This window comes from Balaenoptera borealis, assembly GCF_965194805.1.
Source record: "Balaenoptera borealis genome assembly, chromosome: 17".
NCBI lineage: Eukaryota > Metazoa > Chordata > Mammalia > Artiodactyla > Balaenopteridae > Balaenoptera > Balaenoptera borealis.
In genome coordinates this window covers 12,145,801-12,173,185 of record NC_138876.1, presented here as the reverse complement: position 1 = coordinate 12,173,185, position 27,385 = coordinate 12,145,801, and the positions used below count along the sequence as shown (strand labels likewise).

Sequence of the window (27,385 nt, the reverse complement as noted above, 5' to 3'; positions counted from 1 at the left end):
GCTCAGTGATTCATCAGGAGCAAGAGCCCTGTGGTCCCAAAGCCTTGGTTCAAGTTCATTTCCACCTTTTATTGATTGAGGGGCTTTGGGGCATGTTACTTCTCAAAGCTTCTCATCTGTAAAATGAGGACAATAATTCCTACCTATGTGAAGGTTGAAGAGCACAATGCACACGCAGCTCCAGGCCTGGAAGGCAGTAGGTGCTCTCAGCACTTGGGCCCCTGCCCCTCGCCTCCCTCTTCATTAGCAGGAGGGGGCTGGAGAGGCACTCAGCAAGGTGCCTAGGTGTAGGGCAACGGCTGGACAGGTTTCCTGGGCGGAGGCTTTTTCTTTCTAATATTGAATTACAGCGGGCTTACAGTATTATATTAGTTTCAGGTGTACAGCAAGATAATTCAATATGTTTATAGAATATTCTCCATTCAAAGTTATTATAAAATATTGACTATATTCCCTGTGCTGTGCGTTACATCCTTGTAACTTATTTATTTTATACCTAGTCGTTTGTACCTCTTCATCCCCTTGACCTATTTCGCCCCTCCTTCCACCCCTCTCCCCACTGGTAACCTTTTGATGGAGGATCATCGGTATTCAGAAGTTGTTGATTTCTTCGGAGCAGTCACTTGCTCCCGACCTTCCCGGAGTACTGCAATTCACAGGAATCCATGCTTTTCCCCTTAAGCGACTCTTGAAGAGACCTAAGTTCTTTTATTGAGTAAACATGTGTCTCGCCCCTGCCACGTGCCAGTCATTGTAGGGCCTCCAGGGCTCCTTCTCGGAGACGTTTGGCTTTGCTGCTGCTCTGGTTGGTTTGTCGGTTGCAGACCCACTGCTGGGATTCTCACTTGATGATAGGTGGCCTGGGCCCCTTTCTTCCTGGCCAGTCAGCTGCTGCCATCACCAGTGGTGCAGAGGCCGGGGAGACCCCAGATAGTGGGAGGAGCTAAGGCTGCTTAGCACCAGGCACTTCTGGGGCCTAACACTGTGCTGGGCACCTTGTGCCCCTGCGGTGGCCACACCCCTGGGAGGGCGGAGCCATCATGCCCATTTTACACATTGTTCTCCCATCTGTCTGTTGGTCTCTTACTGGGTCATGCCATTCTCTCCTTTAATCTTGCACATGTATTTGGAGATGAGGAATCATTCTCACTGCTTTGCACTTGGGGAAACAGAGGAACAGAGAGACTGACTTGCTCATGGTGACAGAGCAAGTAAGAGGTGATCCCAGATGTGATTCTGGAGTCCATGCTCTTTTGTTTCATAATAGATTTGGGGGGGAGGGTTGCTTTGGTTTGCTGCCGGGTATTTTTCCCTCCACCTGGAAGCACACTTGCCTTTGGTGTTGCGTTGTTGTCACAGTCTGCTGGCACTCCTGAGGCCACATGAGCAGAAGGGTTGGAGAGTGAAGGGCCAGCCTAGAAGCATCCGGGCTGTAAGATGACTCTGTCCAGAGGGTAGACTTTGATGCGTTTTTAGCGTAAATACCAACTGGGCCAGTCGCGCCCTCGGACAGAGGGAGCCCCTGCCATCCCCGGTTCTCTGCCCCATCCCAGCAGCCCGGCTCTGCACCAGGATACTGTGCTTCACAGGATGCTGCCTGCGAGGTGACGAAAAGCAGCGCCCCTCTTCACACTGGGAAGGGAGGTTAGGGTTGCAGTGAGGTTCTGTTGGCTGGTGGAAGAGGGATGCCGTTGGCTCAAGAATGAGAAGGCGCCGCGCTTTTCGCTGAACGTCCACTCTCTCCGAGGCTGTTCCAGGCGCTTCCTGACAGATCATCCCATGAAACCCCACCTCTTCTTCACCCCTATTTCTCAGACGAGGCAACCCTGAGTCTGGAACGTAAAGTATGTGCCTAAGCATTTACCCAACTAAAGGGCAGGGGAGCAGGATTCAAGCCTGTCCTCCTCACTGCACTCTGCCACCTCCCGTGAGCAGCTTGCTGAGGTTACGAGAAGCCGTTCAGATGCTTACAGGAAAACGGAAGAAATGCGAGGTACAGTGGACCTTGCCTATTTACACTAATTAAATGAGGAAATAATTTAAACATCGCCATCCACTGCTGTAATGAGGCTGGAGGACAGCAGGTGCACATACGTGCTGCCCTGGAAATTGGTAGAATGCCGGGAGTGGGTTTTTTGTTAGCAGAGTATGCAGAAATGGGCTTGATAGTGTCTGTGTATTTTCAGTCCATTACCTCATTTCTCAGTTTTATCCTAAGGGGATAATCCAGAGGAAGAAGAAAGAAAATAAACTATTTTGTGAAAATGTCTATTAAATCATGATTTTTTTTTTTTTTTTTACTTTGGATTATAGAAAATTTCAACCATCCAGGAAAGTAGAGAGAATAGTATAATGAGCACCCATTTACCCATTGACTAGTTTTAACAATTTTAAACATTTGCTTTATTTACTTCTTTTTTCTCTAACATATTTTCACGTAAATTATAGACATCATGACATTTCACTTCCAGATATTTCCAGGTAACTTCAGTTAGGATACTAAAAAGTTGAAACCAATCTTGATTAAATGGAGAATGGTTAAATAAACTATGATTACCCACCTAGTATAATATTATGAGATCTTTAAAATGGTCATTTTTGAAGTTCTCATTACCAGCTGTCTTAGGACTCTATACTTTCCCTTTATTTCACTTACCATAATTCCTAATAATTGAATTGCCTGATTATTGAATTAAGGTCTGTTTCCCCTGCTCATTTGATGGGGACAGTGCCCATGTTTGCTCACCATTTTGTCTTGACTGCCCAGCCTGGTGCCTGGCTTATAGCAGGTGCAAAATAAAATTGGTTGAATAAATGCCAAATGAGCATTTTTAGATCCTGGAAATCACAGGCTGGGTGACGCAAGCAAAGCACATCATCTCGTATGAACACGATGTGAAAATGAAAATGCATGTGCATACAGATGACTACCAGAAGGCCGCTACGGGAATTTCACGTGTTTATGCTAGCATGATGGGGTGTGTGGGTGAGGTTTGTGCCTCCTGCTTTATTTCCTCCGTGTTGTGGTCCTGCGGTCATAACAGCGCAGGAGTCCATCCCCGCCATCACGGAGGCAGCCGCCGTCATGCGTCCCGCTTGCTTAGCGAAGTCCAAGAGAAAAGGAACACCCGCATGAAGTGGGAAGACTTGGTTTTGAAGCTGTCACTCTCTTTTACCCCCTGCGGAACACTGAGCAATCTCTGAACCTCTCAGAGCTTAGTTCCTCCACGTTGAAAATGTGATCATGGTATCTGCCCCTCTGCATTTCTATAATTAAATGAAATAAGAAATGGCTCATGGAGGGGAAGACACACTGTAATGTGTTCCTGGGCTAGCTGCTCCCCATCCTTCTCCACCGTGACATCTCGGCCCCGGTCCTCAGAGAAGCCCTGCAACTGTCCTGACGCCGCCTGGATGGAGAATGAATGAGAGGCTCCACGGAGATGCACGTGCATCTTAGGAACTTAGGTGTCCATCTGAAAATCCCCGCTGATGGTAAACGGGGAGGTGATGGCTAATTAACTCGGAGTGCTGTCACTGTGCTCAGCCACCTTGCTAATTGATTGGGCCATCAGTCATCCGAACGTATTTACTGAGTGCTTACTGCATATGGATTGCATATTCATTAGCCCTCAGTGGCTGCAGACCCCACCCAGCCTCTGGATTTTCAGGTGGCACTAGAGTCTCTGGTGCGTCTTGTGCTTAGGCTGGTGAGGGAGAGTCAGGGCGGTTCACCCAGGGAATGAGGGGCAGCCTCATGACTTTTTTTTTTTTTTAATAAATTTATTTATTTGTTTATTTATTTTTGGCTGTGTTGGGTCTTCGTTGCTGTGCATGGGCTTTCTCTAGTTGTGGCTCGTGGGCTCTAGAGCGCAGGCTCAGTAGTTGTGGCGCACGGGCTTAGTTGCTCCGCGGCATGTGGGATCTTCCCGGACCAGGGATCAAACCTGTGTCCCCTGTGTTGACAGGCAGATTCTTTACCACTGCGCCACCAGGGAAGTCCCCGGATGACTTATTTTTCACACGGGACTGGACAGCGCCCTTCCCATTCACTATCCCTTTTTTTTTTTTTTTTTTTTAATTTATTTATGGCTGTGTTGGGTCTTCGTTTCTGTTCGTGGGCTTTCTCTAGTTGTGGCAAGCGGGGGCCACTCTTCATCGCGGTGCGCGGGCCTCTCACTATCGCGGCCTCTCTTGTTGCGGAGCACAGGCTCCAGATGCGCAGGCTCAGTAATTGTGGCTCACGGGCCTAGTCGCTCCGCGGCATGTGGGATCTTCCCAGACCAGGGCTCGAACCCGTGTCCCCTGCATTGGCAGGCAGATTCTCAACCACTGCGCCACCAGGGAAGCCCCACTATCCCTTTTGATTCCGCAACAGTCCCATCGTGCATTCATTCAGACGTGCAGAAAATACTCCTTGGGTGCCTGCGGTGCCCAGCCCTGGAATACAAGGGTGTGAAAGACCGCTGTAACCCTTGCCCTCAGGGATCTTAAAGTCTTTAATGCAGTGAAGAGATGGGAACATGGGAATAAACAGTTCAAATACTTGCAACTTCTGATGAGAAAGTAGAGTGCTGGGGAAGAGAACCCTGGGCTCAGCGGCTCGGCAGAGATGGGCACGTGAGGGGACCTCCTGAACGCCTGGGGACAAGGAGGCAAGGCTTCTCCCCTGAGCAGGAAGGCATCTGCAGAGACCTTGCAGGGGAGAGGAGCAGCAAGAGGGTCAGGGTGGGAGGAGTGCAGGGTGAAGCGGGAGGGGCTGCATTAGTTCGTGGAGGAGGGCAGGGCCAGATCACCTGCAATGAGAGGAGTTCACCTTTTATTGCAGTGACTGCTGGGTGTTCATGAGAGACTTTACAGCTAAATCTGGAATTAAGTGCACTCGTCCCCGACTGCCTTTAGAGTCCGCTGTTTCCCAGCCTCAGCACTGTTCTGTCATTGGCGCTGGATGGTTCTCAGGTGTTTGGCGGGGGGGTCCTCCCCACCGTAGGGTGTTTAGCAACATCCCTGGCCTCCACTCACTGGAGGCAAGTAGCCTCCCCTCCCCAGTCATAACCATCAAAAATGCCTCCAGACATTGGCAAGTGTTCCCTGGGGGCCGGCGGGGTGGGGAGCAAAATCACCCTCCTTTAAAAACCACTTCTATGAGTAAGTCAGAAAGAGAAAATCAAATCCCGTATGCTAACACATATATATAGAATCTAAAAATTAAAAAAAAAAAAATGGTTCTGATGACCTAGGGGCAGGACAGGAATAAAGACGCAGACGTAGAGAATGGACCTGAGGACAGCGGGAGGGGGAAGGGTAAGCTGGGACGAAGTGAGAGAGTGGCATGGACATATATACACTACCAAATGTAAAACAGATAGCTAGTGGGAAGCAGCCGCATGGCACAGGGAGATCAGCTCGGTGCTTTGTGACCACCTAGAGGGGTGGGATAGGGAGGGTGGGAGGGAGACGCAAGAAGGAGGGGATATGAGGATATATGTATACGTATAGCTGATTCACTTTGTTATACAGCAGAAACTAACACAACAGTGTAAAGCAATTATACTCCAATAAAGATGTTAAAAAAAAAAAGAAAAGAAAAGAACCACTTGTTTGGACTGGTGAGTCCCAATGTTTACAACTCCAGACATCCCTTGTTATTGGTTCTGCCTCCCTGCGAGGGAGTTTTTCAACTAAACACATTTTGTTAAGTGTTCATTTCTCCACTGTCTTACGTAAGAATATCGGCCAGTTGGCGTTTCTGATCTGTGTCACCAGGCTGAGTTGATCTCATTCTGCCCAGTATCCAGCAAGGAAGCTTGGTATTTGAGGGCCCTAGTGTGTAGTCTCTGGTAGACATTTTAACCAGTTGAGAAATAGCTTGACCCCGGCTCCCCACCCTTCCCAGCCAGGGAGGAATCCCGAGACCCAGCTGTAGTCACTGGTCTAAACTTCCATTTCGCTGTTTGAAATCAAGGCTTTGGATCCATGTCCATGGAAGAAGTTTCCTCTGAGCTCCAGGTTTCTCCAGGAGTCTCCTTTCTGTCTTCTCCCCATGCAGCCTAGAGCAGCGTTATCGTTCAGCACTTACTTATTCAGCGCTTTCCACGCACCCTGCCTTTCCCTGGGCGCAAGGGTGCTGCCGGGAAGGCCTGCGGTCATGTGGGGTGTGCAGATGACAAACAGGAGGCTGAGAAAGAACTCAGAGAATTACCGGTGGCGGCACGTGCTTTAATGGGCTCAAGGGTGGTGGTCTCTGGAATTACAGGACCCTGTTAGTAATCAAGACACCCTCTCACCAGCCCTGAGCCCCTGCTTAGTCCTGGCTCAGTCCCTTTCAGGATCAGTCCATGTATTCATGAACAGTTCCCATTAGTTGACCGTCGGGGGCAAACTCCTTTATTGCTTAGAGGAACAAGCTCTGGAGCAAGCTGTGTCCTGCTCACTGAGAGCCATCTCTGTGAAGTGGTGAGAGCTGGTCTCCCTCGGCCGCAGTGGGAGGAGACCCCACAGGGACCTTGAACCTGCCCTGGGTGACGAAACGCCCCGCTGAGTAGCTGGGCAGGTCCTGGGAGGTCATCTTAATGTTCTGCAGGATGCAAGATGGCAGTTGCTCTCTCCCTCCCCCAGAGTCTTCAGACAAGGGCTCAGAACACAGAAGGGACCTTGTAGCATGCGAGCCTTTGTGCTCAGGTCCTGTCGAAGGGAGAGGGACTTAGGAGGGTGGGGAGGGAGAATGAGTCCCCTCTCCCTGCCGTCCACTTGGCACCATGCTTTTCCCCTCCTCTGGTACATCGGCTTTCTTCCTCCTGGCCACAGTCAAATACCGCATCTTCTTTCTATCTTTGTTCTCTGGATTCCTCTGGCTGCGGGTGTGTGAATCGGGAGTAGCCGCTTGGCAGGGTGCTGTTAGAATATGCTGCGCACCTGCACGAGTTCTCACCTCTCCTCCCTCCCCCCGCCCCCTCCTCCTCCCACTGCTTACCTGGCCACCACCTAATTCTTCTTTTACAACACAGTTCAGAGAATAATCCACACCAACTGCCTTAGGGAGTCTTTCAAAGATGCACAACCCGGCCTGTACCCTCCTCTATTTTAGTTAATACCCTTCAGCTCCCCCTGCCCCCCAGCATTGTCCTCAGGTTAATGCTGTAATGTCTTCATGGTCATTACTCGGCTTATAAGGCTCCGGTGGGTGCTGGCTGGGCTTCAGGAAGTGCCCCATCTGGGCACTGAGAGGTGGGCATTTCACCCCCGGGGAGAAATGTGGTCCAGCCACAAAGAGCAGGAAAGACTCAGAGATGGAATAATTCAGAGAGGGTCGTGGCAGGGATGTTGGCTGTTTCTCTGCTGAAATGGGGCCATTGGAGGCTTCAAAGCAGATCTGACTTGTGTTTTAACTGGATCATTCTAGCTGCTGTGCTGGAAATGGTCTGAAAGTGGCAAAGTTGGAAGCAGATGGACCAGTTAAGAGGCTACTGCAGAAATCCAGGGAAGGGATGATGGTGGCCTGGCCACGTGGTTGCAGAGGAGACTGTGAGAAGTGATCAGATATAAATATATCACAAAGGTAGAATTTGCTGGTGGATTGGATTACAGGGTATCAGAAAAAGGGTGATCCCAAGATTTCACCTTGAGCAAGTAGAGACTGAAGTTTCCATTTATTCTTATGGGAGATCAGTGGAGAAGTGTGGTGGGTAGGGGTAGAATCATGATGTTTGAGGTGTTAGTCAGGCATTGTTAGACATACAAGTGGAGATATTCAGGAAGCAGCTGGCTATATGAATCTGCAGTGTGGAGGTTAATTTCGTATGTCAGCTTGGCTAGGTATCCAGACATTTGGTCAAACACCAGTTTAGATATGACTGTGAAGGTATTTTTGGATGGGATTAACATTTACATCAGTAGACTCTGAGGGAAGCAGATTATCTTCCATGATGTGGGTGGGCCTCGTCCAATCAGTTGATGGCCTCAAGGGAAAAAGACTGAAGGCCCCCAAGGAAGTGGGAATTCTGCCTCCAGACAGCCTTCAGACTTGGGCTGCAGCATCACTTCTTCCCTGGGTCTCCATCCTGCTGGCCCACCCTGCAGATTTTGGATTTGCCAGCCTCTACAACAAATGTGTGAGCCAATTCCTTAAAATTCTCTCTCTCTCTCTCTCTCCTATTATTTCTTTGTCTGTTTCTTTCGAAAGCCCTAACTAGGACATGGAGTAAAGGGGTAAGTATTTAGGTACCTATTTGGGAGTCATGTTATTTAAGCCTTGAGACTGGGCGTGAACACCTAGAAGGCACATGTGGACAGAGAGGGTTGGTCCACTGGGCTATCCATCCCAAGTGGCGAGATTCAGAAACCGTATGTGTATGTAATATTTACTGAGCACTTACTATGTGCCGGCCATCCTCCATCATTGGATGCTGCCTCTTCTTAAAACCAGACCCATCTATCTCCTTATTTGTTCTGGAAGGTTGGGAAATGGTCCCAGTGGAGCCACTTATTTATTTGACTGATGTTTCGCAATTCCTGTGTCTCAGCTCCTCCACAGTTCTGGACAGCAGAATGGAATCAGCTGTTCCTTCTCCTGTGTCAGAAACAGATTATTCCAGCATCTTCCTCCCAACCCATCTTCAGTTCCCCTAACCTCCAGCCTCTTGAAGCCATTTAGTGTCTCTTGATACCCAGTGATCCCATTTATTAAAACCCGTGGAGCCTCCTCTCTGGCAAGTGTTGGTAAAAATAGCTCTGCAGCCCCAAGGAACAGGGTTATTTGAACTTGGTGAGTTAAAAAACCTTTGGGGTGAATAATGAAAAGTGCAGGACTATGGTGATGAATTTCCCTTGCCCTCTTTGTTCCTTGTTTTTTTGTGCGTGAGGCAGAATGTTTAACCTATATTTTCCAAGAACTGTGTAGGTGGGTTGCTGGGGACAATTGATTTTTAGGGAAGTATTGTTCCTCTGGATGTGGAAACCATGAAGCAGAGAATAACATTGAGCAAGAGGCGTCCCGATGACCAGGTCTGGGCTAATTATGGTGCCGTGTGCTTGGGCCCCTGTGTCGTCTGAGGCGTCACTTCTGCCTGAGTTGGATTTTGCTCTGGACTCAAGGTGACACCCAGGATCCTTGTTCTAGCCAGATGTCAGATGGATTGTCTACTTTCTAAGGCTGTGACTGGTTCTAAATGAGAAGAGGTGCAGCCTGGCAGGTAGAAGGGACACAGGCCTTTGTGTAAGGAATACTGAGTTCTAGTTCCCATCCTACCCCTGGCTTGCTGTGTGACCTTGGGCAAGTTTTCTCACCTCTGAGCAGCGGCATCTGCATCTGGGTTGAGTTTGGGCTTGGTCATCTCTGAGGGATGGGGCTCCAGCCAATGGGAGCGTACATACCTTGAATAAAGGACCACCCTGCCCTCAGCATCCAACCAGCTGTTGTCTTGTGTGGGACCAGGGCTGCCAAGTACATTTTTGGACTGTGTAATGAAATTTCCTGAAGTTTTAGATATAGGCAGTTAGTTGAGAAATATTTTAAACATCCTGTGGGTGGAACCTGTAGCCAGAAAGAGCCCGTAGGTTTTCAGTTTGCAGCTCCATGCAAATGCGCTGTTCTTCGTGGGTTATCACGGGCTGGGGCCCAGGAGCGGAGGGTTGCTCATTTGATTCGTTTTGCCTTCAAGGTACCGGGGGACCAAAGCCAGACTAGAAACGGGGTCATAAGATCACTGTTGCCTAGAGGCCTAGAGGGAAGGTGTGGCCTTCCTTTCCTCGTGGTTGGAAATGTCCGCTGAGGCAGTGGACTCGGTCAGCTGATCTCCTTGGGATGTAACCCCAGATCTAGCCACCAGCCTTGTCTCTGGTTCCATGGACTCTATGGCATTCAGATCTAGAGGGAATCAGATATTTCAGTGTATTCGTTTTTCACTCAGCAATATATCTTGTAGCTTTTCTCTGTGTGTCTACATACCTCACTCTTTTTAACTGCTGCATAGTATTCCATGGTTTTTTTCAACTATTCCATATTAATGGACATTTTGCTTTTATCTGTTTCCCCTTTTATTTCTACCTCCCCTGATGTCGTGCCGTAGAATTTTTTTTACTCACCCTCCACTGCACACCTCCTTCCTTCCTCCCCTCCCTCCCTTTCCCTTTTCTCCTTCCCTTGCATCCATCCATCTCTGGATCCACTCACGAAACATGCTCTCCCTACAGATGCGAGGTATCCGGGGCAAAATCCTGGGACCTTGCCTCTGGGAGCTCCATTCCACTGGGAAACCAGAGGAAAAGCACATTATGGAGACTCCCTGGAAGCAGGTTCTTCAACAGTCTTTACAAAGGAGCTCTTTCTGGCCTTTTGGAGGATGAGAATCTCCGAGGCAGGTGCCGGTCTTTCAAAGGAGGAGTCTGCCTTCGGGATGTTACCATGTCTGCTTCCTGCGACCTTGCAGAACCATCATCGGCTGTCCATCCTCTCCTTTTCCCCATTGCTGGAGGCTGTGGCTTGAGCAGAAAAACCCCAAGGTTGGCTCTGGAATGATGACCCTGAGAAGGGAGAGGTGCTGTCGTGAGTTTGGATGGGTGGCTTTTGCCTTTGGTGTGGAAGCCAGCAGGACCTTGAACAAAGCTGCAAATCGTAAGTCAGCCTAAAATGGATGCAGAACCTCAGGTCTTCTTCTTTCGAGGAAATTAAGTAAAGATGAATAAAAAAGGGAGTGAAGGTGTTGTGTCTCTCAGAGACAGACAGAGAGGACGAAGCGTCTGCAGTCACCGCTCCTCTATTTTCCAAATGGGTTTCAGATGTGTATTTTGTGCCAGGAGCTGTGCCTTGCTTCCCTCTCCTTGTGTCCTCTGCTTCTTTCCTCGTAGGCGTCTTGACGGTGATCACAGTGACGATCCACAGAGCATCACTTGCTGGCAAACGGGGGTCTAGGAATGGAAGAATTAGTGTGTGCAGTTCAGAGGCCCGCAACCTACTCTGCTCTTAATCACCTGGGTCACCGGAACAAGTCATTTAAATAACGTTTCTCACTTTTGTCCTCTGTAAAGTGGGGAAGGTATCGCCGTCTTCCTTCTAGGGATGTTGGAAAGGGTACAATGAGTTAATCCATGTGAAACACCTAACCTAACCCTGGAATGGCTACCTGGAATATAGTAAGTGCTCAATAAATATCACACACGTGCATGCACACACACACGTATCTCAAATGTCTCCTTACCTGAGAGGCCGTCCTGGCCACTCTGTATAAACAGTACCCACCTCACCCCCCGTCTCCCTCTCCCGTTCTTCCTCTATTGGTCTCTGTAACACGTATCATATCACCATCTGACCCCCTATGTAGTTACTTGTTTATTTGTCTGTTTGTTGACTATCTTCCACCCCCGCCTCCTCTCAAACCCTGCAAATGCCGAGATCTCTGTTACTTGTATTTAATGCTTTAGTCCCTGGCACGTGGGTAGGTTCCTACTACATATGGGTGGAACAGGTGAGTCTCTATTTTAGAGTTGACCTCCAGGCCCAGACTCAGGCACAGGGAGGTAAAGTGACTTGCTCAAGATCACCCAGCTACCAGCAGTTGAAGAGTCTGGAATCATTTAAATCTAAAGGTTTCAATTCTGATTTAAACCATGAACGCCTCCCTGCCGGTAAAACAAAAAACAGAGAAACTAACTGTAGTGCCTGCAACACAGTCAGGGTTTAGTAAATGTCAACTAAAAGTAGCAGGGGTCATCATTCCTGCAGCAGCTGTCCCCTGCCCCAGGACACCCCCGTTTGGCTGTACCCCAGCTTTCTGAGCAGTAATCAGGCATCAGTGGGTGTAGTCCTGAGAGGATTAGGTGGCACCCAGGCTGGTGGGCAGGTGTGGCGCCGGAATTAAAGTGAGTTCGTGCCCTTTCCTGGAGGGCTGCCCAGTCCAAGGGAGGGAACCGGCTCTCTGTGGAAGACATGAGTTCCCGGTGTGGTGCCTATTTCCAGAGTTGGTGGCAGCTTCCAAAACATGCCAGCGTCTCTCCTGGTTGTGCTTTCATTTGCTGTTTTCTTTCACCCGAGGCCGAGGCGGGGCTTGCAGGGATCTTAAAGGGCAGGAAGTTGTCTCAATTTTCTGGGACCTCATCCCAGTTGTCCTGTGGTAGGTTTTATTGCTCCCATCTTTAAGATAAGTAAACTGAGTTTCAGGGAGGTGTAAATACTGAAGCCAGGATTCAAACCCAGGCCTGCTGGATCCCAAATACCTCACACCCGTGCCCCACTGCTCAGATGCTCTTAGAGTTGGATTCTGATTTGTCAGCATGTATTTTTTTTTAAGCATCCTTCAACTATTGGACATGTTTATTTTTTTCTTAACTTTTCATTTTATATTGGAATATAGTTGATTCACAATGTTGTGTTGGTTTCAGATTTACAGCAAAGTGATTGTTATACATATACATGTATCTATTCTTTTTCAAATTCTTTTCCCACTTAGGCTGTTACATAATATTGAGCAGAGTTCCCAGTGCTATACAGTAGGTCCTTGTTGGCTATCTATTTTAAATATAGTAGTGTGTACATGTCAATCCCAAACTCCCAATCTATCCCTCCACCTCACCCTTCCCCTCTGGTAACCATAAGTTCGTTCTGTAAGTCTGTGAGTCTGTTTCTGTTTTGTAAATAAGTTCATTTGTGTCTTTTTTTTTTTTTAGATTCTGCATTTAAACGATATCATATGATATTTGTCTTTCTCTGTCTGTCAGCATGTATTGAGCAATAAGTCCAGGCTGGGTGCCACGCCTCATTTTTTTTTTCTTGTTTGCTTGTTATGGTTTTTAAACTGTTTTCTCCAAACGAGGGGACGGTGCGTGTAAGAGGTACACGAGGGAGGATACTTTGTCTTGTTATCTTGTGATTCTTTGGATTACAGCAGCTGTGGGGAAATAAGCCCAAGCGTTGAAGGAACACTGCCCTGAATTCAGATACGAGCCCAGCCTCTAAAGTTGCTGCGTGATCTGGGTCGAGTAATCAGCCTCTCTGAGCCTCAGTTTCCATATTTGTAAAATGGAACAAGAACTCTTGCTTGGAGAGGACACTGAGGATTTGAGATAATAAATATAAAATGGGGCTTCCCTGGTGGCGCAGTGGTTGAGAATCCGCCTGCCAATGCAGGGCACACGGGTTCGAGCCCTGGTCTGGGAAGATCCCACATGCCGCGGAGCAACTGGGCCCGTGAGCCACAACTACTGAGCCTGCGCGTCTGGAGCCTGTGCTCCGCAACAAGAGAGGCCGCGACAGTGAGAGGCCCGCGCACCGCGATGAAGGGTGGCCCCCGCTCGCCGCAACTAGAGAAAGCCCTCGCACAGAAACGAAGACCCAACACAGTCAAAAATAAATAATAAATAAATAAATAAAGTAGCTATAAAATTTAAAAAAAAAATAAAAATAAATATAAAATGCCAGGATGCTTGGCTGGCCATCAGTAAGTTGTGGCTATTATTATTATTGTTGTCGTTGTTGTGTTTTAGCACATGGTGTTGTACTTAAATGTTACTTCTTTCTTTGCCCTATTTATCTTTGTCCCTCTTAAGGGTGCAGACCGAGCCTTATTCATCTCAGCATCCCCGCCTTCTAACACAATTCTTGGTACGTGGTTGATGTGCACTAGTGCGGGGCACATGAACGAGTGAATGAATGAACAAATAAAGGGGCCCATGGTTTGTCGGGACCACTCCGGCCAGCTGTTGGGGGACGCGTTTCCTGGAGTCTTATCCCCTCTTGTCAGATCCAGGCTGGGACAACGGTTCAGTAGTTCCATTGTTCCCAGATAGCACTTCCTATCTTAATGTCTCGGCCAGGGCAGCCCTCGGCCACACCCTGCCCTGCTGTCCTATCACCCACCCCTACTTGGACGCCGGCGGGCTCCCCCCTAGCCTGCCCCGAAGAAAGCTTCCACGGCCCCTCGTCTCCCCCACTCCCTTCAGTCACAACAGTTGTTGAAGGGGGCATTTCCTCTCTCCAGAACTTTTCACATTCCAGTGAAGACCTAGAAAATGCTAAATCAAAATGCTTTGCATGAGCCTGACCCTTCAGAGCTCAACCTACGTCTTCCTGCCTTGCACCCCACTCTCCCTTTGTCTGATTGGTAAGTCAGGACTCATCCCTAGTCAACCGCTGAAGAAACTGAGGCTCAGAAAGGTGGGACTGCTAGTAACACAGCTGGTTAGTGAGAGGGCCTACGGCCACTACTAGCTCTCCACACCTAACCAGTGCTTTTGCCACTAGTTCCCTTCCTGGTTGCATTGTTGGTGTGCGGTGCCCTTCTCGGTTTCCAGAAGAGCTTTGAGGGGTGTGTCACAACGTTAGTGACGCGGGCGCTCTCAGTCTGTTAGCTCAGGGTGGCCTCCCCCTGCCCTGTGAGGTGTTCAGGGTCCAGGCGTCGTCACACCCACCCAGCCGGGGAGGAAACAGAAGCCTGGAGGGCCGAGTAGCTTCTGGAGGTGACACAGCTTGGGGTGGCGGCACTTTTCCTTCTGCCAGCGTTCCCTTTGCTGCTGAATTTGACTCATAGATCAGTTGTTCTCAAACGGGGTTTCACACTGGAATCATCTGAGGAATTTAAATATCTTGCTGCCAGGACCCAACCCCCAAAGATTCTGACTTAATTAGTCAGGAGTGGAGCCCAGGCTTCGGGGTTATAACATCTCCCCCCGTGATTCTCTGGTGAAGCAGCATCAAGAACCACGATCTCAGATCATCCCTGTTACAGGGCTGTTGGGAAAGCTGACAATTCTAGCAGTTCCCAAACTCTATTTCAGACCGAGTTCCAGCCCTCCTAAATCAAACCTTGCTCGCCTTTGCTCGGATTGATGGCCGCTTGCGTTTCAAAAGAACTGGCAGTGCTGAACGCTAGGGGAATAGGGAGATGGAGCAGTCCCAAAGATGTCATGTCTTGTGCCCCTGTTGTGTACTGGACCCTGTGCTAAGCACCTTACGTCTATTAACTCACCTATTTCACAATCCATGTACTAGCACAAAGAGACCTCTGCTGATGTTATCCCCATTTCACAGATGAGAAGACTTTCTCAAGCTGGTAGGGGCAGAGCTGGGATTTGAAGACAGAGAGCTGGCTCCAGAGGCCACTGTTTTAATCACTGTGTCTGTTGCTCTGCTCTGTGATGAACTGGTTCGCACTCGGCTGAGAATTTGCTCTCACCAGCTGCTCCTTCACGGTGATGCTGAGGCCTCGATCTGATCTGTCACCCTGCTGCTCAAGAGCCTCTATGAGTCCCCATCGCATCTGTGGGGGAAGGGCAAACTCTTCGCACAGCCTGTGAGGGATTCCCCTTACAGTCTGACCGCTGGCAGACCGTTCTTTCACACTCCACGTCACACATGCTGTTAATACTGTTTGAAAAGTTCCCCACCTTTCTCTGCCTGGTGAACTTCTGCTCTTCAATACCTAGCTCAAATATCCTCTTCTCTCATCTACGAAGGAAGAGTCAGTGATGCCTTCCTCTGTTCCCAAAGCTCTTGGTCCCTCCATCCAGGACCACATGGCTCACAGCCTTTTTCTCAGTACCCTCCAGTGGATCATGAGTTCCTGGAGGAGTGGGGCTCTGTCTTACTCATGGTTGTTCTCCTCACTCGGCATCTACCAGTGGATGGCCAGCCTCCCACGTGTAGGATGACGTCCTTTACCTTAGTTCCACTTTATTTCAGCCACGAAGACATATTCTTTTCATCTTCTGAATATCAGAGGATTTTTCTTTTGGTAATGAATTCTTTTCTTCAGGGTGCCTCGGTCTCCACATTGCATAATTGACATTATTTACTGTGTTTTCCTAGGCCGGGCTGAGGTTTCAGAGGCGTTCCGAGCTCCTGTGGAGACTTGCTTCTCTCCAGCCTTGGGCTCTCTGCACTCTTGGACATGTCAGGGCCCAGAAGAAAAAGAAGAAAGCCAACTAGTTCTGGGAGCAGCCTGGGTGAAGAGAGGTAGGTGTCTTGTTTAATGTCCAGCTTGATTCCTGAACTCAACCACCACGCGCCAGACAAGGCAGAAGCGAGAGGAATGGTGTCTCAGCGACCCGAGTGACATTTGTTTGTTTGCTCACGTGCTGTTGTGGGAATGGCAGCAGATGCTCAGCAAGGAGGAGGAAGGTGCTTTTAGGACAGCCCTCCCAGGCTCTAAAGAGGGCGGCACACGGGGAGCCGCTAGCTGTCAAGACCCAGTGTGAGACTTGGCCACAGCTACAGTGAAGGGGGCAGGAAAAGTCGAGCTTAAAGTTGCTGGGTGAACTCTTAGAATTTATTCTGCAGAAATACATGCATAGTTGCAGATGATGTGAATAAGATCTTCATCTCAACATTGTTTGAAATAGCAAACAGTGAGACCTTTTTTATTTACTTATTTCTCTATTTACTTATGGACCTACAATGCCTAGTTTTGATTTTATTTTTTTATTTAAATTGAGGTATAGTTGATTTACAGCAGCAGTCCCCAGCCTTTTTGGCACCAGGGACTGGTTTCGTGGAAGACAATTTTTCCACGGAACGGGGTGGGGGACGGTTTCAGGATGATTCAAGCACACTACGTTTATTGTGCACTTTATTTCTCTTATTATTACATTGTAACATATAATGAAATAATTATACAGCTCACCATAACGCAGACTCAGTGGGAGCCCTGAGCTTGTTTCCCTGCAGCTAGATGGTCCCATCTGGGGGTGATGGGAGACAGTGATACCTGATGTGTGTTGCTTATGTCCAGTCTACTCTGTAAGATACAGCTTAATTGTCACTTGCCACTCACTGATAGGGTTTTGATAGGAGTCTGCAAGCAATTGATTTATTATGGTCACTGTGCAGTCACACCTCTCTGCTAATGATCATCTGTGTTTGCAGCCGCTCCCCAGCGCTAGCGTCACCGCCTCAGCTCCACCTCAGGTCACCAGGCATTAGGTTCTCACAAGGAGCGCGCAACCTAGATCCCTCGCATGCGCAGTACACAGTAGAATCTAATGCCACCGCTGATCTGACAGGAAGCAGAGCTCAGGCAGTAATGTGAGCGATGGGGAGCGGCTGTAAATACAGATGAAGCTTTGCTCGCTCTCCCGCCGCTCACCTCCTGCTGTGTGGCCCAGTTCCTAACAGGCCATGGACCGGTAGTTGTCCGTGGCCCAGGGGTTGGGGACCCCTGATTTACAGTATTGTATTACTTTTGGGACGACAACATAGCGATTCAAAATTTTTACAGATTAGACTCCATTCATAGTTGTTATAAAATATTGGCTATATTCCCTGTGCGGTACAATATAGGCTTGTAGATTATTTATTTTATATGTAGTAGTTTGTACCTCTTAATCCCCTACCCCTATCTTCAGTGCCTAGTTTTTAATCAGATTACTGGATATGTGAAGGAACAGAAGAATTTGACCCAAATTTAGGGAGAAAAATAGTCAATAGAAAACGGAGGGCTTCCCTGGTGGCGCAGTGGTTAAGAATCTGCCTGCCAATGCAGGGGACATGGGTTTGTGCCCTGGTCCAGGAAGATCCCACATGCCGCGGAGCAACTAAGCCCGTGCGCCACAACTACTGAGCCTGCGTGCTGCAACTACTGAAGCCCACACGCCTAGAGCCCGTGCTCTGCAACAAGAGAAGCCACCACAATGAGAAGCCCATGCACTGCAACGAAGAGTAGCCCCCGCTCACCACAACTAGAGAAAGCCCGCACACAACAATGAAGATCCAAAAAGACCCACAGCCAAAAATAAAGAAAGAAAGAAAATAAAGAAAGAAATAGGAAAAAAATTTTTAAAAAAAGAAAACAGAATGGAATTGAGATTTTTGAGCTAAACTCACACTTGCCTGATCAATTGATTTTATTATTATTATTATTATTATTATTAGGTTCACAGAAAAATTGTGTGGAAAGTATAGAGAGTTCCCATATATCCTCTGTCCCCACATGCAGCCTCCCTCACTAGCAAGAATGGTATATTCTCCCTCCTGTGCCAGAATGGTATATTTGTTACAACTGACAAATCTACATTCTCCAACACATTGTTATCACCCAAAGCCCATAGTTTATATTAGGATTCACTCTTGGTGTTGAACATTCTATGACAACTGTATAATGACATGCATCCACCATGGTAGTATCATACGGCATAGTTTCACTGCCCTAATAGCCCTCTCTGCTTCCTCTGTTCATCTCCCCCAATGAGACACAATTTACATGCTCCTCAGTTGGGGATCGGTTGATTAAATCACAATACCTCCATATAATGGAGTACTCTACAGCTGTTAAAAAGAGTGGGTGGCTTTATGAAGTGATACGGAACACTCTTGAAGTTCTATTAACCACTGTCGTCCTTAACAATGTTGATTTTAAAAAATGAAAAAAAGGAGGGCATATCACAGCGTGTAGAGTGTGTAACCTAATGGCTCCACGGATGCATGTCCACCACTCCCAAATCAGCTGCCTGTACCTCCTACGTCCACACTTAACACAGTCTGTGGTTCCTGCCTCTGTCGATCTGTAAGTCCCAGAAGGCAGACCCCTCCAGGAGGGCGGGATCTGTCCATTTGCAAGGATATTATCGCCTGGGCCAAGCCCAGATCCAGGCACACCACAGCCTTTCCATTAGTATCTGTGAACGCATGAATGATGAACGGAGGGGGGAGTTTTCTTTCCACAGTGTCCTTCTGCCTCCTGCTCCTCAAACACATGGGCTGGAGTGGAAGCCCCAGATGTCCCTTTTCCTCTCCTGGGTACCGTCCCTGGCCTACCCACCCCCGCCCCTTGAGTTTCTATGCTCTGCCAGGCTTCATTATTCCCCAGATTACAAAGACTCAAGAGGATGGGGGGAGAGGCTTGAAACGGACCTTCGAGATGACAACATGTAGCTGACGCTGTCAGTCAGGCCGATCTGACTTAATTGATTAATTTCGTTGTATGAGCCAAGCGACCCAGCAGCTGGGATCGGACTCCTGATCTGACAGCAGGCTGGTGAGTCAGACCCGATGGGTTTGATTCCACGTGCTGGCGTGGCTGCCCATGTGACCTTGGCCATGGTACTTAACCTTGCTGAATCTCAATTTCCTGATCTGCAAAAGGAGGCTAAAAGTGCTTCTCTTGAGGTTGTCGTGAGGATTAAATGCGATCACATAAGTGAAAGTGCCCTTTGAGGAAAGAGGAAGGTGAAAAATGCTTATTGGGTTGGGAGAAAAGTGAGGCAGGCCCGCTATCGTCCTCAGGTGCTGCATCTTTCCCTGGGAAACAATCCTAACTCCAAGTCAGAGAGGTTATAATTTGGCCCTTACTCTTTTATTCAGTGCACTTCTCTCAGCCTCCCAGGGCTTTCAGCTTAAGCAAATAAATTATCCTGCACCGCCGGGCTCTGTGTTCTGTAGCCAGCCATATGTTTGAGCATGATAGAGATTCTTATCCAGCCACGTAATATTACACAGCAAGGGATGACATTTCTTATCAGAGGCGCTGTGGAATCAGAGATAGGAGCCCTTTCTTTTTACCGGCAGCCAGGCCTTCATGTTCAGGGCTGGCAGGGAGGGTAAGAGGGGCAGGCCGGGGCCCAGAGTGGGCGGCTTGGGCTGCAGTGGCATCAGCTGGCCCTCTTCTCTCAAGACAGCCACTCCCGATGGCCTGCCTTGACGGATGTAGGCTATTTTGAGATTTTTGCATACGACAGAAACAGGGCAGGGCCCGGGAGTGTGAATGAGGAAGGAAGGAGGGAGCCTGATGCTGCTGGACCAGCTTGGGGTGGAGGCATGTGAGGCGTCTTGCCCTTGTACAGAGAGGCAGGCGGCCTCCTGCTGCAGAGTCCAGGCCGTTCGCCGGCCCCGCGGATTGCAGGGTGGAGGCAGCTGAGGCCCAGGTACCTACCAGAGTCTTGGCTGTGGGAGTGACAAGGTGCTGGGTAACCTCCGTGTCCCCGTCAGGAGGCCAACCTGTGTGGATGCAACAGGATGGGTACCACACGGGGCTCTGGTGCCCTCGGGCTTCTGTTTGGGAGGCACTGGCAAGTGGGAAGGCAGGAAGGGAGTGAGGTCAGGGCGTTTACTCCTCCGCTTCCTCCCTGCTGGGTCCCTGAGTGGTACAGGCAAGGTCTACACAGAGGAGCCTGCGTTAGAATCCTGATTCTGGGGCGCACTCGCTGTATATCAGGCAAGTTGTTTACCTCTCTGCACCTTGGTTTCTTCATCCAGTTTTCTTTCCATCTCTCACCATTTGCCTTTGGGTTCCATTGATCTCTGTGCCTGTCTTTGGCCCTGAGATGCCAGAGGAAGGGGCACTGCTGGGTCCCCCAGGGCCTGAGGCCAGAGCTCAGTGTGGACGAAGCTCCAGTGTAGACAGAGGTGGTCAGAGTGACCACATGATTTGGGTACCGCGACCTCTGTGGGGGACACGTGCTCAGGGCTCTTCTCGACCTGTGTTTTGGGAAGTCCTGCCCTGCTCTCAAGTAATAATCTTGCTCTCATCAGAAAGGAGAGGAGAAGTGGTTTCTCCCTCTCCCCGGACCCCTTCCAGCCGGCGGCCCTGCTCCTGCTTCCTTCCGGCTGGTCCCACTTCCTGTCTTCCTCCCTCTCTTCCCCTGCCTCTCCCGTGCCGGGCCTCGTGTCGGGCATGCAGAGTTTTCCTGTCCCTCACCTCTCCTCCTCCCCGTGGCCAAGTCCAAATTCTGCAAGCACAGCTCTGACCGTGTCCCTCTCCACTCGAAAATAGTCTAACCTCTTCGCGTGGCGTTTAAGGTCCACCTCACCATCACCCCGCCCTGTGATTTTATCCTGGTCACCTTTGGGTGGGACACTGGTCCTGGTAAGCAGGTCGCCTCCTTGTCTTTTGAACCTGCCACTGTCTCTCTTTGACTTTTATGTTTTGTTCTCGACGTTTCTTCCTCTTTGGATGCCTGAGGGGTCCACGGGCTCTGGCCACCGACAGGGCTGTGTTCAGCCGCAGCTCTACCGGCGGCTGGCTCTGTGACCGTGAGCAAGTCGCTTCGCCACCCTGAGCCTCAGCGTCCTCAGCCGTGACGTGGGCTGCTAGCTCGTGTGCCAGGGCTCTTGTGGGAAGAACTTGTCTAAGGGCTCCTGCTGGGGTTTGGCTCATGGCAGGTATTCAGTGAGTGGAGGCTCCCCTCTCTCTAATGGGCTATCCCTCTGTATCCAGATCCCACCTGAGCTCAAGTTCCCTTCCATCTTTAGGTTCTTCTACCCTGAAGTCATCTTCCTCTGTTGAAAGGTTTCTGACTTCCTCGTGTCTGGACAGCAGGAATGGACCTCTTCTCTTTCTGCCCATGCTGACTTCCTAGCATGATGTGGATTCCTTTAGGGCATTAACTATTGACTAGTGCTTATGGTTTTGGCTTGGCCACAGGAACCATTGATTTAGTGACTGAGAAGTTGACTCCAAGGGAATGGAAGAGAGTCATCTGTTCTCTCGTTGAACGTAATTCGATTGAGTGCACGTGATATATCAGGCACTGGGGTTACAAGGAGGTGTAAGATGGCAGCTGCCCTCACAGAGCCCATCTTCCAGCAGGATGGTTGTCCAGGCCTGGACCGCAGATCTGGAAAGACATGGGCCCCTCCCTGAAGGTAGCTCAGAGCCTGGTGTTGGATGGGGGCGGGGGGTATGGGAGAAGTTCTGTGCCCAAGGAGAGGATGCCTCCCTTGAGATGGGTCAAAGAGGATGAGGTCCCCCTTCAAGATACCACTCTTGGCCTTGTCGGGTTGTACATCTAATTTTCAGACGTCTCCCACTATCCCCACTATGGCTTCCCTTCCTGCCAAGGGTGTGGGGGTCAGCTCCGAGGTCACCAGCACCTCTCAGCATGGACCTTCATAAAGCCTTGAGAAGTAAAGTCCACTGAGAGAGGTGTTCTAGAACATTCCAAGCTGGCTAAGCAGGATGGTGCCTTGAGCACGCAGGGCAGCTTGTCCGTGGCCAGGACAGTAGGTGAGAGCCAGCCAGCTGACCATCCTGGCCAGCTTATGGACTCTCTCCTCATGAGCCTCAGGCACCTGGGGCTTCAGCTGAGCTTTTTTCTTCCCTCCACCACCAACACTCTTATCCAAGTCACCCTGCCTAGATCACAGCAACAGCTTCCAGATTTGACTCCCTGGATCCAATCTCACCCCTCGGCAATCCCTTCTCCACTCAGCAGCCAGCATGACCTTCTGAAGTGGGAATCCACTTGTGTCTGACCCATAACATACGTAAGCCTTCCCATTTCTGCTCCTAAAGACCAAAATCCCTATGGGGCTCCTGTATGAGTTGGCCCAGCTGCTCTCCTTCTTACTCAGTGTTCTCCAGCCTCACCGACCTCTGCTGAATGGTACAAAACTACCCTGTTTCCTGCCGCCCCAGGGCCTTTGCGCGTGTCATTCCTCTGCCTGGAATGCTCATTCCCTCCGTCTTTGTGTGGTGAGTGCTTTCTGACCTTTAAGCTGTCCTGTTGTTGTTTTCTCCCATTCACTCCACTTTTCTGTCATAGCGTGATCTATAATGACATGTTTATTTGTGTTTGTTTCACATCTGTTTTCCTCCACTAGGCTGGAATCCTGTAAAGGCGAGGATGAAGTCAGTTTTGTCTACCGCAGTTATGACAATAAAAGCTAGTGCTTTTATCACACCAGCCATATGCCAGGCACTGTTGTAAGTGCTTCATTTTTACCAAACCCTATAATCCTCAGAAGCCCCTCCTGAGGTGTTAGATACTGCAGCAGTCCCCAACCTTTTTGGCACCAGGGACCGGTTTCGTGGAAGACAATTTTTGCACGGACTGGGGTGTGTGGGTGGGGGATGGTTCAGGCGGTAATGCGAGCGATGGGGAGCGATGGGGAGCGATGGGGAGCGATGGAGAGTGGCAGATGAAGCTTTGCTCGCTTGCCCGCCGCTCACCTCCTGCTATGTGGCCCGGTTCCTAACAGTACCGGTCCACCGCCCCGGGGGTTAGGGACCCCCGAGATACTGTTACTGCCTTCATTTTACAGGTGAGGAAACGGAAGCACAGAAAGGTTAAGTAATGTGTCCCAGCTCTCCCATCTAGTAGATGGTAAAACCAGGACTCAAAGTGCAGTAGCTCTGGACCCCTCTGCCAGGGCCTTCCCCAGGGGTGCTCAGTGAATGGGCAGTGCACGAATCAAAGGGCCACTGTCCCATCTCTCAGGGAGGTTCTCCTTGAAGTTTCTGCACTGGGTTCAGGGCTGGCAGCATGGTAAAGAGAAGGGGACCTGGGTTGCAGTGTGGGCTTCCCCATTCAATAACTGGGTGACTGTCTGCAAATCCCTTAACTTCATTCACTGAGCCTTGCTGTTCTGAGCTCAGACTGGGAGGACTGTCAGTCACCTGCGTGATAGGAAAGGAAAATCTGAGAGCGTATAGTGTGTGCTCTAAAAGTGTTACCTGCCTTGCTCTCTTAGAGGGCTTCTTGGTTTTGGTTAGAGTATGTGCCACCCCTTTTGAGCTAGAAGTGGGGAGATCTTGGCTGGGGTGACAAGGAGAAGGGCTGAGGCTCAGGTGCTGCAGGACGTGGAGGGGGTTGGACTTCAGGCATCCCCTCCCCTCTCTTCTGTCCTTAGTGTGTCATTACTTAAGTTGGAGTTTTCACTGACACACAGTTACAGGGCCAAGGGAGAGGAGTTTGGTGACCCCCTGCCCATGCCAGGAGATGGAAGGGCCCTCAAGAGCATCCTGAGTCTCTAGACACTGTGGCAAAGAGCTGCATTTTTTACTGGGAACCTCCCTCTCCCAGTGTCTTTCTCTCACTTCTGGGGATCTCTGCAGCCCCTGGATGATGCCCCCTCCTGACCCAGAGACAGTGGCATTTAGAGTCATAGGGACCTTGCTCCAGCAATTAGTAAGTGTAAGCCCTCTACCAATATTCTGAAGGCAGAATGGGTTCTGATCCTGACTCCATCATTTACTAGCAATGTGATCATGGATGAGTTTCTTAATGACCTGGTGCCTTGGTTTCCTCACCTGTAGAATGGGTTGCTGACAGTAGTGTTTGTCATTGGTAGACTGAACTATTGGTCCCAGTTCTTCACTCCTCCATAATAAAATTAACACATGTATACCTTTGCCATGGCCTCAAGGTGGGTGAATGCACTTCTTCACCTTGTGACTTTGGTCTTGGCCATGTGACTTGCTGTGGTTCATGGGATGTTAACAATATCACCGGAGTGGAGGATGGAAACGTGTGGATGCAGTTGGGCTTGCTTTCCTGTGTGCCTTTCATCATGACAACATGCCTTTGGTAGCATCCAACCCACAGAAGATGAGAGACTTGGAGCAGATTCAGAATTCACACCTAGCACGGAGCCAAGCTCAGACAGACCTTCCCTGTATCATCTAACTGCTAGCTGACTAACAGACACGTGAGTGAGAAATAAATGCTTATTATTGTATGCTGCTGAGTTTGCGGTATTCTGTTAATGCAGCATTCTTGTAGCCATAGTGAGTAGTATAACACCTCATGAAATTATTATAAAAATTATAATTAATAAAGTGAGTTGGTTCACGTATTAGTTTCTTATTGCTGCTGTAACAAATGACCACAAATTCAGTGGCTTAAAACAACACAAATTTATTATCTTACAGTTCCATAGGTTAGAATCCAAGGTGGGTCTCACTGGGCTAAAATCAAGGAACACAGGGCTGGTTCTTTCTGGAGCCTCCAGGAGAGAGTCTGTTTCCTTGCCTTTTCCAGCTTCTAAATGCCGCCTGAGTCCCTAGGCTTATGGCCCCTTCCCCCATCTTCAAGGCCAGCCACATGACCTCTTTTCATGCCTTCCTTCCTTAGTCACAGCTTTCTCTTCTGCCTCCCTCTTCCATTTTTAAGGACACTGCTGATTATATTGGACGCACGGAAACAATCCAGGATAATTTCACTATATTAAGGTGAACACATTAGCCATTTATTTCCATCTGCATCTTGAATTCCCCTTTGCCATGTAACCTAATGTAGCCACAGATTTCAGGGATTCAGGCACGGGCATCCTCGGGGGACCACTATTCTGCCTACCACAGCACGTCAGGCACTTAGAATAGGGCCTTGTACGCACTGTATACTTGTATACATACATGTTAGTATTATGATCAGCCTTAGCTTTGACATCTGTGAGATGAGTGAGAGGTAGTCCCATCTGATGTCCACACAGATCCTCTGAAAAGCTTTGTTTTCCTGGACATGTTGCCCCCAGGAGACATATTGCATCCCTTGGTCTTGGATAGACTGGAGGCAGTGGGCTTGTAGGAAGGGGGTGAGGTCAGTTTCCTAGCTGGCTTTGGAGCAGACCAGAGGTTCTTTAGGGTGATGATGGTGCTTTCTGATTAAATATCGTAACGACTCTCCTTTTGTCCTCACTATCAGTCAGTAGAGCCCCTAGCACAGGGGACTGGCCAAACGACCAACAGGGCTGGGGTGAGTCAGTCCAGAGCGGCCAGCCGGTATCTCCATGTGCCCATCTGGTTCCGTCCTTCATTTGACGGATCCCTCTGATCTTCCTGCATACAACAGATTGCAGGGAAAAAGAAACTTCCTGGCACAATTGATACCAATTTGAAGGAAGCAGCTGGCTTTGGTGGGGGCAAGGAAACAAAATCCAGTGACAGTGGTAATGTCTCACCAGCCTGCGTTAATTGAGGAACTGCTGGGTGGCTGCAGGACACGTCCAGAGGTGTGGGAGGGTGTGAATTCCTACATAGGTAACTTAGAATCCAGTGTAGGAGCAGAGTGGTATTAACCATAGGAGGAAAAGAGCCTGGGTTTGGGGTTCCTGGGTTTTGAAGGTTCTATCAGTGACTTACTGTGTTACCATGAGGTCAGTGACACCCTCTGTCCCCTGGTTTCCTTACAGTGGCAAAGTAGAGTTTGCTGGATTTCTTTCCCCCCCGTCAAAAGTAAATGCTATGGCAATGACCAGTGCTAAAGATGAAACTAAGGAGAATCATGAAAAGAACTTGATAGTTCTTTGGACATCACCAAGCTTACCTGGGGAAATGAGGCCAGAGAGGTGAAGTATGGTCTAACATCACACAGCCAGCTGGGGGTAAAGCCAGGTCCTGGAACTCACCATGGTTTCCTCCCTCCTTTTATGTTATTTAATTAATGTATTTATTTAATAAATTTATTTATTTTATTTATTTATTTTTGGCTGCGTTGGGTCTTTGTTGCTGCGCGCGGGCTTTCTCTAGTTATGGTGAGCGGGGGCTACTCTTGGTTGCAGCGCGTGGGCTTCTCATTGCAGTGGCTTCTCTTGTTGCGGAGCACGGGCTCTAGGTGCGCGGGCTTCAGTAGTTGTGGCATGTGGGGTCAGTAGTTGTGGCTCGCAGGCTCAGCAGTTGTGGCGCACAGGCTTAGTTGCTCCGCCGCATGTGAGATCTCCCCGGACCAGGGGTCGAACCCGTGTCCCCTGCATTGGCAGGCAGATTCTTAACCACTGCGCCACCAGGGAAGTCCCCCTCCCTCCTTTTAAGTAGACATTCCATGCTGCCATCTTTGTTACTGTCACCTGTTGACCGAAGCAGAGATGGTCCATTTCAACCACGCCTGTTGACCTTTTACTCTAGGCTTATTCGCCACGTGGCTTTGGCGGGGCTGGTAGCTTCTTGCCACATGCTTCAGGCACCCCACGGTTAATTTGACAGGCTCTAACTGCAAGTGTCATTTGTTTTGCTAATTGTGTGATTCGTGACGGTAAATCGTGACCGTGGGCTGGGAATGTTGGGTTCAGGTTTGCAGGGCTAACTGAATCAGAGTGGGGAAAATGCAGTGTGAGCGTTACTTTTATGTGTCAGCTGGCTAGGCTATGGGGTGTGTGTGTGTGTGTGTGTGTGTGTGTGTGTACACAGGCAGGAGAAATTGACTCCAACTCTCAATGGACAGAAATGGGAGGAATTCTGGGCAGATATCGCTGGACATGGCCTACCCCAGGGTGCAAGTTGTACGTTTCAGTTTATGACTCTCGGTGTCTCCTCTGTTTAACCTCTTGGGTTATCTGTTCTAATCTAGTGAGGGTGCACAGGAACTCTGGAGCCAGTCTACCTTGTTTCAAATCCAGCCTCTACCACTAACTGGCCGTGTGACCTTAGGCAAGTTTCATATTCTCTCCATGCCTCAGATTCTTCATCAGGAAAATGGGCTATTAGTACTACAGTAGAGATATACGAGGATTAGTTGAAATACGTGTGTGTGTGCCTTTACCTGCATGTATATATACACGTGTACATATACACTTGCACATGTATATATATGTGAATATGAGCGCACACATAGGGATATGTATGTATACATAAGCGTGTCTGTATGTATACATGTATATATATATGAAAATGTGTGTATATATACACATTCGTGGCTTTATGTAGACATGTATATGTATATACGCACATGTGGTTTTGTGCATTATACA

The 27,385-nt window shown here is 49.2% G+C and overlaps 1 long non-coding RNA gene across 1 annotated transcript in view; it reads left to right on the top strand.

Annotated features, from left to right (window-relative positions):
• LOC309614574 overlaps nucleotides 1-27,385 on the top strand; it is a 426,058-nt gene that overhangs the window by 191,733 nt on the left and 206,940 nt on the right. The window contains exon 4 of the long non-coding RNA XR_014236283.1: nucleotides 15,797-15,943. This is a non-coding gene — a long non-coding RNA (uncharacterized lncRNA). The remainder of the gene's footprint in view (nucleotides 1-15,796; nucleotides 15,944-27,385) is intronic.